Genomic DNA, 13,771 nt, shown 5'->3' on the forward strand with positions numbered 1-13,771 from the left:
GGAAAAGTCCTTTTGTCTAGTTATTCTCTAAATAGGGAGTTCAGGTTTTCTTCCATTTGAAATTGCTTTATTGACTCGACAAGCAGCAATCCCCTTAGGTAGGGATCCCAGCCGATCCAATTCGGCCAAGGACTGGATTTGATTACTGTCAGATAAACAGCTTACGACCCACACCAATTTCATTCCCAATGAAATCCTCGTATTATTGAATTGACACTTCTCTATGGAGGGAAACTGAAAAGACCCTCTGGCCAAAAGGTGCGCCCTGATGCTCCACAGTAGTGTGGCTCCTCACGCCCTGTGGACGTGGCACCTGGAACACGAGGGATGCGCAAGGCAGCGGGCAGACAGCCAGCCCGAGTCAGCATCAGAACTGGCCTTTCTGAAGGGCCGTCTGCCATAGGTATCCACACGAGAGACGTCTCAGAATTACTTACACCATCACACCTAGCTATTCCACTTGTAGGAATTTGTACTGAGAATACAAAGTAGTGTAGAAAGCTGCAAGGATGCTCATTTTAATGTTGGTGACAGGTGAGAAATTGGAAGTAACTGATATTCGATGATAAAACCTGATTAAATAAATTAGCTGATTAAGTATGCTACAGGTTATCTTCAGACATTAAAAAAAGTACAGTAGATGTATCTGAAATCTACAGGTTATCTCCAGACATTAAAAAAGTACAGTAGAAGATGTATGTAGAAATAATGCAAAGCAAATTATAAAATAGTTTGTACTGCACTATAAAAACTGGTTTATAGGCCGTAGCTGGGTGGCTCAGTGGATAAAACGTCATGGAGGTTACGGGTTCAATCCCCAGTCAGGGCACATAAGAGAAACAACTAATGAGTGCAGCACAACTAAATGGAGCAACTACCGTATTTTTCGCTCCATAAGACCCACCTGACCATAAGACACACCCAGGGTTTTAAGGAGGAAAATAAGAAAAAAATATTCTGAACCAAATGGTGTGTTAAAATATTTAATAAAATACTGTATTTTTCGCTCCATAAGATACACGGGTATTTTCCCCTCTACTTTTGGGGGAGAAAAAGGGCATCCTATGGAGGGAAAAATATGGTAAGTGAAACAACAAGTTGATGCTTCTCTCTCTCTCTCTCCCCCTCCTTCCTCCATTTTCCTCTCTCTCCCCTCAAATCAATAGAAAAACTAAAGAAAAATGTTTATAAAACACATGCATTTCTACACAAAAAAACGACTCAAAGGATAGACACTGAAATGTTAATTTTTGAAGATGACTGCTTAATGGGTAATTTTAATTTTCTTTTTTTTGTTTGAGTTTATCAAGTTTTGAAAATGAACACATTATTACTTTTTAAATAATTAAAGATAAAGTATTTGGTTAGAGTTAGAATTAAAAGGGAACTGAAAAGAATCTAGCCTGATCTTTTATTTAACACATAGGGATGACACAGCTTAGAAAGTCATACAAAGGAGAAAGAAACTGCAGCAACAATGGAAACAAACTCCTTAAATTGCTGATCATAGTCATATTCTCTCTAAATTATACTCACAATTAGATTAATTATAAACATTCAAATAACCTCTAATTTATTATGAAGCTGGAGACCCTAGAGCATAGTAGTTCTGCAGCTTTTCTGAGTCACTAATACTACCTTTCTTTGTTTTTAAGTGAGAGAAGGGGAGACAGAGAGACAGATTCTCGCATGTGCCCTGTCCAGGATCCACCCAATGAGCCCTCTATAGGGCAATGCTCTGCCCATATGGGGCCACTGGTTGGCAATCGAGCTATTTTTAGCACCTGAGATGGCTCCATGGAGCTATCTTTAGTGCCAGGGGTCAACTCACTTGAACCAATCAAGCCATGGCTATGGGAGAGGGAGAAAGGAGAATGGGAATGGGGACAGGAAGAGGACAGGGGGTGGAGAAGCAGATGGTCACTTCTCCTATGTTCCCTGACAGGGAATCAAACCCAAGACATCCATACGCCAGGCCAACGCTCACCACTGAGCCAACTAGTTAGGGCCGCAAATAGAACCTTTAAAATATTTGATGAATACCCAGAAAAATGCATATAGTAACAAAAATTTCTCACATTGGTCCACAGACTTCACAGTAATGTGTCTTACGCTGTGCACTGGAACACCATGTGACACGGGGAAAATACAGAATAAAGGGGAATAAAAGTAACAAAATATATCATGTCCAGACGATGGTTAATACTGTGAAATTTCTGTCTCACAAAATGTATTATCTGGATATGCCTAAAGAATATTTAATAATATAATTTATTGTTGTGTGTGTTTGAGATATAAAACATATTCATAACCACAGGTTGAGGTTAAACAGTATTAAAGAAACTATCTTGGAAGCCCATTACGCAAGGTTAAAACAAAAACCCTGCATTGGATGGTGAGAACAGCCTCAGGGTGATTTCATCATCTAACTATACGTTTTGGAGGAAATAAGGGAGAAGACTGGAATTTTTTACAGTTCTTATAAAAATTGGCTATTGTTGTTTAGGAAAATAAGGAGTTAAAATTTGGGTCAGGGCCTGTGTGAAATAGCTTTAGATTCTTTGTGGTCAACATTTCATGAGCACTTAAATGCTCTATGTCTAATTATGATTTATTTGCTACCATGTATTGTGGACAGCATTCACCTGTTTACTATGTGGAATCTATACATGTAAATCACATTCAGCCACATGTAAACTCATTTTCTTTCCCATTCATTCTCTGTGTTTCTCTCAGACTACAACAATGAACAGAAATGGAACAATTCCACAGAACTTATTGAATCTGAGACCTCCACACTAGCCACAAGGAGACAAATGTCTGTTTTAGACTGTCTCCAAGTCAGGCCAAATGCCTGACTCCATTAGATTTTCCAACAGAAAAGGGGACTTGTGTCCCATTAATTTCACTAATTCAATCAGGTTTTCTCTCACACCGGCTTCAGCACAAGCCCCTGAATGGCCCTCAAACACTCCTTGTCAATAGGACAGACACAGGTCTTTAGTTTTACAGGAAGTGATCATGACTGCTTTTGTTCAAGCTCAGGGGAGTAAAGGGAAAGGAGGAAACTGGTCCACGCGGGGCCTCCGTCAGATTCCCACTTGCTTCTGTTCTGTCTCTCCAAGCTTTAACAGCAGGTCTGCACTATCTGTGGCAGGCAGCCCATGGAAGCCAAAGCTGAGGCCAAGTTCACCTACAGCCTGTTTAGCTCTTCTGTTCCCTTCCCTGGGGCCCTTCAAAGAGTACTTGGATAAAAGGTCATCACCCTGCACAAAAGAGTGGGATCTCTAGAACTTTAGACATTACTAGGAGATTTAGTTAATTATTCACTCTTTACTATGTGAAAAGCACTCTGAGACATCTGAAATCACAGGAGTTAGGCTACTGTCTGGCCCTGACCTATGAATTTTGAAGGAATTTCCAACTATGTAAAAGGAAGAAATTTTCAGAGAAGAAATCATCTAAGGTCAGTAAGGATCAGATCCAAGGAGCTAATCATAGGATCTCTCTCTCTCTCTCTCTCTCTCTCTCTCTCTCTCTTTCTCCCTTTTTACTCTTAATGAGTCAAAATTCACGTAACACAGAATTAACCATTTTAAAGTGTACAATTCAGTGGCATTTAGTACAATATTGTGCAATCACTATCTATATCAAGTTCTAAAGTGTTTGCACCACCCCTGTTGACCCTAAGAATAAACATACTTGAGAAGGGCTCTGGTTGGCTCACTGGGTTGAAATATACAAACAGAGACTAGCAGCCATCGCTAAACACACGCCCACCACAGAAGTCACCTGCACAGTGTTTTTGACATCTGACCCAACCCTTCTATATATAAAGGACCACGTTTCCACCAACAGGACTCAGTCCTTCTCTATCCAGTCGGAACTGTGCAGCTGTGTCATCATTAGCATCTTAACCAACCAATCAGAGTAGCACCATTCTGACCAATCAGGACAATGTGAGAGTTTATGAAGCCCTTATTTGCATGAGAATGGACCCATCAATGTCTAGGGGTGGGAACTACCTCAATCAGCTGCCCCTCTGGCTCAACAATCCCCTTTGCCTTTCCACCAAAGACGGAAGATTGCAATTTCCCACCTGGAGCAGAAACAGCAAAAATGTCTTGCTGGACCAGAGTAGAGGAGGTCAGGGCTGTCTAGTTGGAGAGGGACCTGGGCCAGGAGCCACCTCCCAGCTGGGCAATTCCAGCTGTGCTGTTTCCTCATTGAGACGTGACACTATTGAGCCATTCCTCCCTCGTCCATAATGTTCCACAGCGTGCTGTATCTTAGTTAAGCTGTTTCACATAGAAAAAAGTTTCCTTCTTCAACATACCCCAAATTGGAATTCCTGTTGGCATTGAATTGGTGCCAGCAACCATGGGTTGAGACCCCAAAAGAAAACTTTGTACCCATTAAGCAGTCCCTCTCTGATCTTGAGCACAACAGCAGTTCTGACACTATGAAGTCTGCTCACAAAAGGTCTAAGCTGAGTATACAATGCCAGGGCAGGGTCTTTGCCTGTTTCATCCATCACAATATCCGCAGCTCACAGGAGAGGCTCAGTAAACATCCATCAAAGGGATGTTGAATGATTGGGAACCAAACTAAGTAGCATACAATTTGGCTTGCCCACTTCCTGGATACTGGCCAGGTAATGGATTCTGGGTTCTAAAGACCTGAATGGTGCAGATAAGGGTTAAGAAGAACCTGATTTGAGCATGAGGCTTACCAAGCACTTCCTCAGTGATAGAAAGTTTACATTATCCCATTTAGTCACCCATGGGGACACCTGAAGCTTAAAAATGCAACTTATATGAGGTCACTCACCTGGTAAGGGGCAGAGCCAGAGCTAGGTCCTGGGCATACAGCCCAAAGCTATATTGCCTTGGGCCTGTGGCCATCCATTTAACAGATGAGGAAACTAAGGCTCAGAGCACAGTCCTTTACCAGTTTTGCAAAAATAGAAGCAACCCAGGAATCAGAGAAATCACAGGCCTCACGATACTTCAATTGAGATGGGCAGGAAAGCTGCCAACTAGATGAGTGAGTTTACATCTGTTCCCAAAAGGAAGAGTCCTCACCCTTCAGCGATTCAATCACAGGGAATATTCCATCTCCTGGTGACCACGCAAGGCTGTAAGGACCATGTGGAGGACCCAAAGGTATTACTAGAAGGCAAACTTAATCTATAAAGGAATGCACAAAAACTACTTAGGTAATGCTATAAAGAAAAAAATATTAATCACTTTTTGACCACCTACATACTGTTTTCAATGTTTCTGTTTAAAAAACTATTCCTGGAGCAGACGACAATGTTAATACAAGTGAATGGTCTTTTCCCCATAGGGGGAAAGCTTTTTCAACATAAGGGGAAAAGTGGGTTTACAGTTGTGAGTACGCAAAACACAGAGAGTTTATCCATGTATCATTATTTATTAGTTACTGCATGGTTTTCCATATGAACAACTAACTGTAAACTTACATTTGTCCCCACCCTATATTTTAGATCTCCACATTTCATCTCTTCTTCTCGGGGAAAGCAGAGGTAAGAATTGTCACTGTGTCTGATTATTTACATCTCAGCAACAATCCTCTGAAGCAGACATCAAGATTATGCCCACTTTCGAGCACAGAACCCAAGCCTAGAGAGGGTCACTGCAGCAGGAGCTGTCCCTGCAGCAAGCTGGCACCTTCGAGCACAGAGACCCTGAGGACTGGCACCTGTGAGGATCATGCAAGTGTGAAGACATGGAGCTGACTTCCAGCATGTCCGCCAGGAGAAATGCAAATAATTTTCAGAATCACAGAGCAAGAGAGACAGAGAGAGGGAGTTCTGTGACTATACTTCCAGCTGAATTTTCACCGCCAGCCTGGGACAGAGAGGTTATATTCCTCCTTGGCTTGCTCAGAAAAACCCACCACTTTAATGTTTGAAATTTTCTTTTCTGTTATTGCTTTCTCTGAGGTTACAATCTGAAGTTATTTGAAAAGACTTTATGTGTGATTTTATTTCATTTTATTTTAAGTGTGATTTTACTCTCCATAGTCATTTCATTACACAGGGGAGGAGAGCGTCTTCAAGAAAATAAATATAAGCCCTGGCCGGTTGGCTCAGCGGTAGAGCGTCGGCCTAGCGTGCGGAGGACCCGGGTTCGATTCCCGGCCAGGGCACACAGGAGAAGCGCCCATTTTGCTTCTCCACCCCTCCGCCGCGCCTTCCTCTCTGTCTCTCTCTTCCCCTCCCGCAGCCGAGGCTCCATTGGAGCAAAGATGGCCCGGGCGCTGGGGATGGCTCTGTGGCCTCTGCCCCAGGCGCTAGAGTGGCTCTGGTCGCAACATGGCGACGCCCAGGATGGGCAGAGCATCGCCCCCTGGTGGGCAGAGCGTCGCCCCTGGTGGGCGTGCCGGGTGGATCCCGGTCGGGCGCATGCGGGAGTCTGTCTGACTGTCTCTCCCTGTTTCCAGCTTCAGAAAAATGCAAAAAGAAAAAAAAAAAAAAAAAGAAAATAAATATATACTAAACCCTGGCTGGCTGGCTGGCTCAGACGTAGACCATCCCCCCAGCATGTGGAAGTCCCGGGTCTGATTCCTGGCCAGGGCACACAAGGAGAAGCACCCATCTGCTTCTGCACCCTTCCCTCTCTCCTTCCTCTCTAGCTCTCTCTTCCCCTCCCACAGTCAAAGCTCCATTGGACCAAAGTTGGACTGGGTGCTGAGGATGGCTCCATGGCTTCTGCCTCAGGCGCTAGAATGGCTCCTGTTGCAGTGGGGCAGAGCACCGCCCCCTAGTGGGCATGCCGGGTAGATCCTGGTCAAGCGCATGCAGGAGTCTGTCTCTCTGCCTCCTCACTTCTCACTTCTCACTTCACTAAATAAATAAATAAATAAATAAGTAAATAAATACTCAACTGAGGAAATAGCAGAATCTAGTGGGAAAATAGGATTCACTTTGTCTACTATTATCCAGAAAGAACGTGGCACAGGGAAAAAGTGAGCTCCTATACTATAAGCCTTAGGAATCTGTGTGTTCCAGTAAAGGTACCAGTAGTTTAAATTCGGAAATCTGCTCATTTACATCCGTCACACAAAAGCTTAACAAATACAAAGCGTTAAAGATACCTGACCAACCAGTATCTTTCCAAGTCGCTGATCTGTCCTCCACGCGTCTATCTATTTACCTGTCTCTGTCTGTCTATTACCTGCTTTGTGGCTAATGTAAAACATTTAAAACTGTGAATAGATAACTTTGCAGCCAGGAATCATTGGCCTTCCTTTTGGAAAAGAGTCGGCTCCTGTTAACCTATAGCTAAAAAAGCCAAGTTGCAATGGAAGGCAACAGAGAGATGTGTGTCAACGTCAAGTGGACGTTACCGGTTCTGTGTGACTTGTGTCAATGGTGTTTGGTCATGCCAGCACAGACTGGGGACACGGCCTAACAGTCCAGCATGTGGACTCTGGCCTTCAGCTTCCTGGGTTCAAAGTCTGGCCTCCTCTCTCCCCAGCTTTTTTCCTCCTAAGCAAGTTGCCTGACTTCTCTCCTCTTCCCCTCTGCTGTGAAACAGGTGACCGTCATACCAACCCCAGGGACTGGATTTACGTCAGCCAAACAAGCACGGGCCTTAAACAGCATTTGGTACCTGCTGAGCACTCAACCATGAGTACTCTGTCTGCGGAATGTTTTATATCCAACATATAACCAAACTGTGCTGTCTGCCTGTTTTTTTTTCCCCTAATGCCATTAGGATCAATGGAATAAGTCTTAAGAAACGTATCATCAGTCATTCTTTTTCTTTTTTTCTTTTTTGTAACTTACCTAGAGCTTTGCAGCTCCTCCATCTTACTCACAGTTCTAAATGACAGAATTTCTAAGATGCCCAAAGCTGATCGGTGGATAATGTAACACAACTAAAAAGGCAGTTAAGACAAACACACTCATAAAAGTCTTTTATTCAAAGGAATATTTCTTGGAGTTGAGCCACTGGCCCAGCCTCAGAGAGAAAAGCTGTTTCTATAATATACTGGCCTGTTTTAGCAGACAGGATAAAGGGATGTATCCAGTCTGACTCTATCATCAAGGGGAAAAGAAGAAATATGATCTCACATTTAAATTCATTTGCTATATATTTTTGTATCCAGAGGTATAAATAATGCACAATGGCATTTCTGAAGCCCAGAGCAATGCTGCAGTGTGTTCTGTGACCTTCTCCTCCAGTCCCAATGCCGTGAACCTGTGGTGGTGAGCAAGATGCCTATGGCTCCCGGAGGTGGGGAGGCTGCTTTAAGGGGAAAGTGGGAAGGGCATTGCCTCTCCCCAGGCTCCGATGTATCCGAGTGTATTTCCTCTTACCACTGTTTCTTTCCACCAGGTGCTGTCTCACCTGGGGCGTTAGAGAAGCCTGGTTGTGACCCACTGTGATGTTCTTGTAAGAGGATCTCATATCATCATTGCCCATTCCCTGAAAATTGGCCATTTCCTCTCTGCCCAGGGAGGCCAGCTCTGCAGGAGGGGACACCTAAGGCTGGTGTGCCCACAGGGAGAGAGAGGAGCGGCCCCCTAGCCACTATTCCTCAGAAGACACTTCCACAGTAAGCACACTGTGATTCTGTCTCCATGTGGGACTTGATTTTATACACAGTTAAAGAATACACTAAAATTGGAGATGTTTTAGCTCAAAAATTTACCGCCCTGCTCTGCTTGTCCTTAGAAACAAAAATGGGAGAAAGCTCAAAAAAGCATTTTGTTGTTAGGTTTCCATGAATCACACTTTCTGCCAGAAAGGCTGCTTCCGCACCCTCATGGGGCTGCAGGGAGCCCAGGAGGACGGCACGCCCTCCATCAGCTCTCCGGGCGCAATCCTCCCCTCACTGCGATGTCCCCAGGAGCGGTGGGCATTGGTCTCACTATTCGGTGGGCTCCCACTGTTTGAGGATACCAGTCACACTCTCCAAAAACTCCCTCAGGGTCTCCACCTGCTTTGGCCCACTCTGCTCTGCTGGCCACCCCGGGGGAGGGGCTGCATGTTCAGAAGCTCAGTGTGCATCCCGGCCGGCATCAGACACCCTCCTCCCTTTGCAAACAGAAGACCAGTTCTCCTAAGTTCTCCTAGAGCCCCCAGCACACTGCCCATGGCCCGGAGGAGAGAGGAGAGAGGAGCAGCACCAGCATCGCCCACTGTAGCGGTCCGCTCGTGCCCCTCCAGGGCTCTCCTGATCCGTCACAGGTGGGAGGGGGTCCAGCATCGCCCACTGTAGGGGGTCCGCTCGTGCCCCTCCAGGGCTCTCCTGATCCGTCACAGGTGGGAGGGGGTCCAGCATCACCCACTGTAGGGGGTCCGCTCGTGCCCCTCCAGGGCTCTCCTGATCCGTCACAGGTGGGAGGGGGTCCAGCATCACCCACTGTAGGGGGTCCGCTCGTGCCCCTCCAGGGCTCTCCTGATCCGTCACAGGTGGGAGGGGGTCCAGCATCGCCCACTGTAGGGGGTCCGCTCATGCCCCTCCAGGGCTCTCCTGATCCGTCACAGGTGGGAGGGGGTCCAGCCCAGATGTTGGCAGCTCACTTTACAATCTTAGTCCTTAATACCTCTGTCCTTGCCTTTGCTCTGTAGTCATAATTCTAGGAAAACATTAAGAAACGGGAGTCCTGAGGCCTCCTATTACACTCTATTATATAACCTATCAGAAGGTGTTCCACCTTCCTGCTCATGCCTCCGTGGGCCCTACTGGACTGACAGGTCCCTGTGGGTAGGGACCTAAAAAGTGCGCTGACTCCTGTATAAGAATAATGATAAAATTATCCCTTTACCTTTCTGCTTCTGTTTTAGCCTCAGTCCTTGTATAAGGGTTCCCCCTTATCCACGGTTGTTACCCATGGCAAACCAAGGTCCAAAACTATTAAGTTAAAAATCAAGAGATAAACAATTTATTTGTTTAAACCTGAATGCCATCTGACAGTGCGGTGTGGTGTCCCGAGTCCTGCTCTGTTCAGCCAGGGACGTGGATCACCCCTGTGTCCAATGTCTCCATGCAGCAGCTGCTCCCGCCCGTTGGCCTCTCACTAGCTGTCTCTGCTGTCAGAGCGCCATCAGAGCCACAGCGCTGTGTTCAAGGCACCCTTACACTACTCATCAGGGCCTGGAGCGCAAGTGCCCTGGATATGCCGGAGGGAAGCCACAAGTGCTCGCTGAGTGAGAAGGTATGAGTGTAAAGAACCTCCAGGGCCGGGTATGCTGGAGGTTTCAGGCAGCGGCCGGGTCTTGGAGGGTCTTGACCACAGACAAGGGGGACGGCTATGTACCTACGCGTGTAATCAACACGTGCCAATCGAAGGCTGGGGGAGCCACACACTTAAGGGACAGTGGAGAATAAAGCTAAAGTGAAAGTTGGTCCAGCCCATAGAAGGCTTTAAAATGTCAAAATAAGAAACTGAGGATCCAGGTGAGGAGGAGGAGGAAGAGGACAAGGAGTCAAGGGAGAGTCTGGAATAGGTGGTCGTGGTCCCACAGGAGCACACACAGCTGTCGCGGAGGGATGGAAAAGTCAGGGCAGAGGCGGGACCCAAGGGCCTCACAAGGGACAGGTGAGGAGGAGACCGAAAGGATGGGGATGATCTTCAGGGAACGAAAGGAGGTGACAGATGTTGGGGCACGTTTGCCTGGAGTGGTCGCAGCAGTGCTCACTGTGTGGACCGAAGCACAGAGGAGGCGGCAGAGCCAGAGACAGGCCCAGTGTCCCTTCAGGTGGACAGCATGGCAGCCTTGGAAGGGTGCAGAGGGGTGCAAAGCAGGCAGGCAGGGCCTGGGAAGGGGCTGCAAGCTTGGCGCCTGGGGGACAGGTGCATGGGGCTCCAGGACGCCGTGTCACTACGAAAGGCAAGGCGTGTAAGAGAAAGAAGCTGGTAATGTTGCCATGGGACACCTGGTGAGAAAGAAGGAAGAGCGGCCATGGAGGGTGGTTTTCTCTGCTTCTCTTTCAAGTTTGAGGAGACCTAAGGACGTCTGAGGAAAGTGGATTTACAATGCCACAGGGAGAGGCTGGCCCGAAGGAACACTGTCCCAGGGGAAGTTCGAGCAGGTGGAAACAAGTGACAAGTGAAAAACTAGAAAGAGGAGGGAAGTAGATTAAGATTAAAGGGGCCATGTGGAGACGGAAAGGGAAAAACAGGGAGTTTTTGGAAAGTTTTCCCTTTTTTGTGACAAGTAAGAGGGACAGTGCTTAGAGCAGATGGGATGGTCTGAATCAGGCATCACTAGGTCACTAGGTCTCCAGGTTGCTCCAGGCTGACCCAGCTCAGAGGGGTTCAGAGGGAGGTTCTTGTTACTGTTGTTTTAAATGGGGGAGAGCAAATCTTTTTTAAAAAAATATTTGAATGATACAACAAAGTGGCTAATAAGTAGAGACCTAAAGATGTTTGTAGCTTCTCTCTTTACACTCTCCTGTCACACGCTCATGAGCAGATCTACAGGTCTGAACGTAGCTTTCTCCCTTACACAACCAAATGTCAGTTCACTGGAAAGTCATCTTCCTCACCTCACAGACTAGAGCAGCACACGCCTACACCACAGCCCAGAGAAACGGCTCCTTCCAGCATTCCCGATACAAGAAGACTTACAAAAACACTTTTAACACAATCACAATAGCATGCATAAAGGCATGTATGGGTTTATGATAGTCACATCCAATTTGAGAATAAAAAAATAATAAGACAGCATAATACTGCACCTAGCTATTTAAAACAACAACAATATATTAAGTATAAACCATGTTTCATAAAATACTTCAAGGGGACGTTCTGTAGCTGACTAAAATCTATCTCACCATCTATTCTGTGCCAACTGTGTCCTTGTAGCTGACAACAGTTTAATTCAAAACAAATTTATAGAAACTATTTCATGCTATTTCCTTGAACATTTAAATTAAAAACAAACCGTGCATATTGATTTTTCATAACATTAGGCAGAATCATAATTCAAAAAGAAAAAAGGGGTCTTACCTGTTGTAACATAATTGTACATGTAGAAATGCAACAGCCAAACCATCCAAAGATGTTATTCCAGCGAGAAAAAAAAAAAGGGTAGAGAAAAGAGAAGAAAAAAAAAGGTTGTGATCCAACAAATGAAAAGTCATAACAAAGTCTGCATCAACCGTAGTTTTATCAAGAGAGGAAATAAATGATAGAGCCCACCATTTTGATATCCTTGTTAGTTTCTCAAGGCAAACAGAATTATCCCACACAGAAAGCAATTATGAATGGAAATCGTTCTGTTTATAGGCTAGAGCAATTTGTTTTGAACTTAACCCTTTGAGTAGTGAGTTTTTTTCATGATTGCTGACCCCTGGGAGTGAGTTATTTTTCAAAAAACAGAATTAGTTCCAGTTATAGTTTTATTAACTGACAATCATGTTTGTTTGATAACCAATTTATGGAAATAGGAAGAACATACATTTGCCTTTTTTTAATGTTGCCTTACAGATTTTTAAAATCAATCAATCATACTCTGGATGGTCAGGAGGCACGAGGATATACATGAACTTTCGTACTACTCAAAGAGTAATAACTAGAGAAGCCAAGCTCTAGCTCACAAACTAAACCTGCTCACTTGTTTTTTATGAATAAAGTTTTATTGGAACCCATGTTGATGCATTGCCTGTGGCTACTTCTGTGCCACAGTGGAATTACTGAATATTTACTCTAGAGTTCATGTGGCCCTCAGAGCTTAAATAGTTCTTGTTTGGCCCGTTACAAAAAAAGTGTGCTGATGACTATTTAAGAGGAATGATAAAATTATTTCTTTAGGCCCTGGCCGGTTGGCTCAGTGGTAGAGCGTCGGCCTGGCGTGCAGGGGTCCCGGGTTCGATTCCCGGCCAGGGCACACAGGAGAAGCGCCCATCTGCTTCTCCACCCTTCCCCCTCTCCTTCCTCTCTGTCTCTCTCTTCCCCTCCCGCAGCTGAGGCTCCATTGGAGCAAGGATGGCCCAGGCGCTGGGGATGGCTCCTTGGCCTCTGCCCCAGGCGCTAGAGTGGCTCTGGTCGCAGCGGAGCGACGCCCCGGAGGGGCAGAGTGTTGCCCCCTGGTGGGCAGAGCGTCGCCCCTGATGGGTATGCCGGGTGGATCCCAGTCGGGCGCATGCGGGAGTCTGTCTGACTGTTTCTCCCCGTTTCCAGCTTCAGAAAAATACAAAAAAAAAAAAAAATTATTCCTTTACCTTTGTCTTTCTAGACAGTCACATCCCAATCAGCCCGGGTGCCCAGGACAGTGACCACTAGCCCATATGTGGCCACCATACACTTGAAATGTGGCTGGTCAAAGTTGAGATGTATAAAATACACACACCAGAGTTCTCATACTCAGTAACAACAAAAAGTTAAAATCTCACTAATAATTTTTAAAGTTTTGATGACATGTTAAAGTGGTAATATTTTGATGTAGTGGATTATATAAGATATATTGTTAAAATCAGTTTCAACCATTTCTTTATTTTATTTTTAATGTGGCTACTAGACAACTTTTATTTATATATTTACTTTAATTTATTATTTTTTCTTCTTTTCCAAGTGAGAGGAGGAGAGATAAAGAGACAGACTCCTGCATGCTCCTCAACCAGGATATACCCAGAAACCCCAGTCTGGGGCTGATACTCTGCCCATCTGGGGCCATGCTCTCAACCAAGCTATTTTTAGCACCTGAGGCTCCACTGAGTCATCCTCAGTGCCCTTGAACCAACAGAGCCATGGCTGCAGGAGGGGTGGAGAAGGAGATAGGCACTTCTC

General features: G+C 45.4%; 1 protein-coding gene across 10 annotated transcripts in view; it reads right to left on the reverse strand.

The window, feature by feature from the left end:
• The window catches only part of NCAM1 (neural cell adhesion molecule 1), a 333,139-nt gene that overhangs the window by 230,835 nt on the left and 88,533 nt on the right, over positions 1-13,771 (reverse strand). The gene's annotated exons all lie outside the window — the stretch shown is intronic.

The sequence above is a fragment of the Saccopteryx leptura genome, chromosome 1, assembly GCF_036850995.1.
Source record: "Saccopteryx leptura isolate mSacLep1 chromosome 1, mSacLep1_pri_phased_curated, whole genome shotgun sequence".
Lineage (NCBI taxonomy): Eukaryota > Metazoa > Chordata > Mammalia > Chiroptera > Emballonuridae > Saccopteryx > Saccopteryx leptura.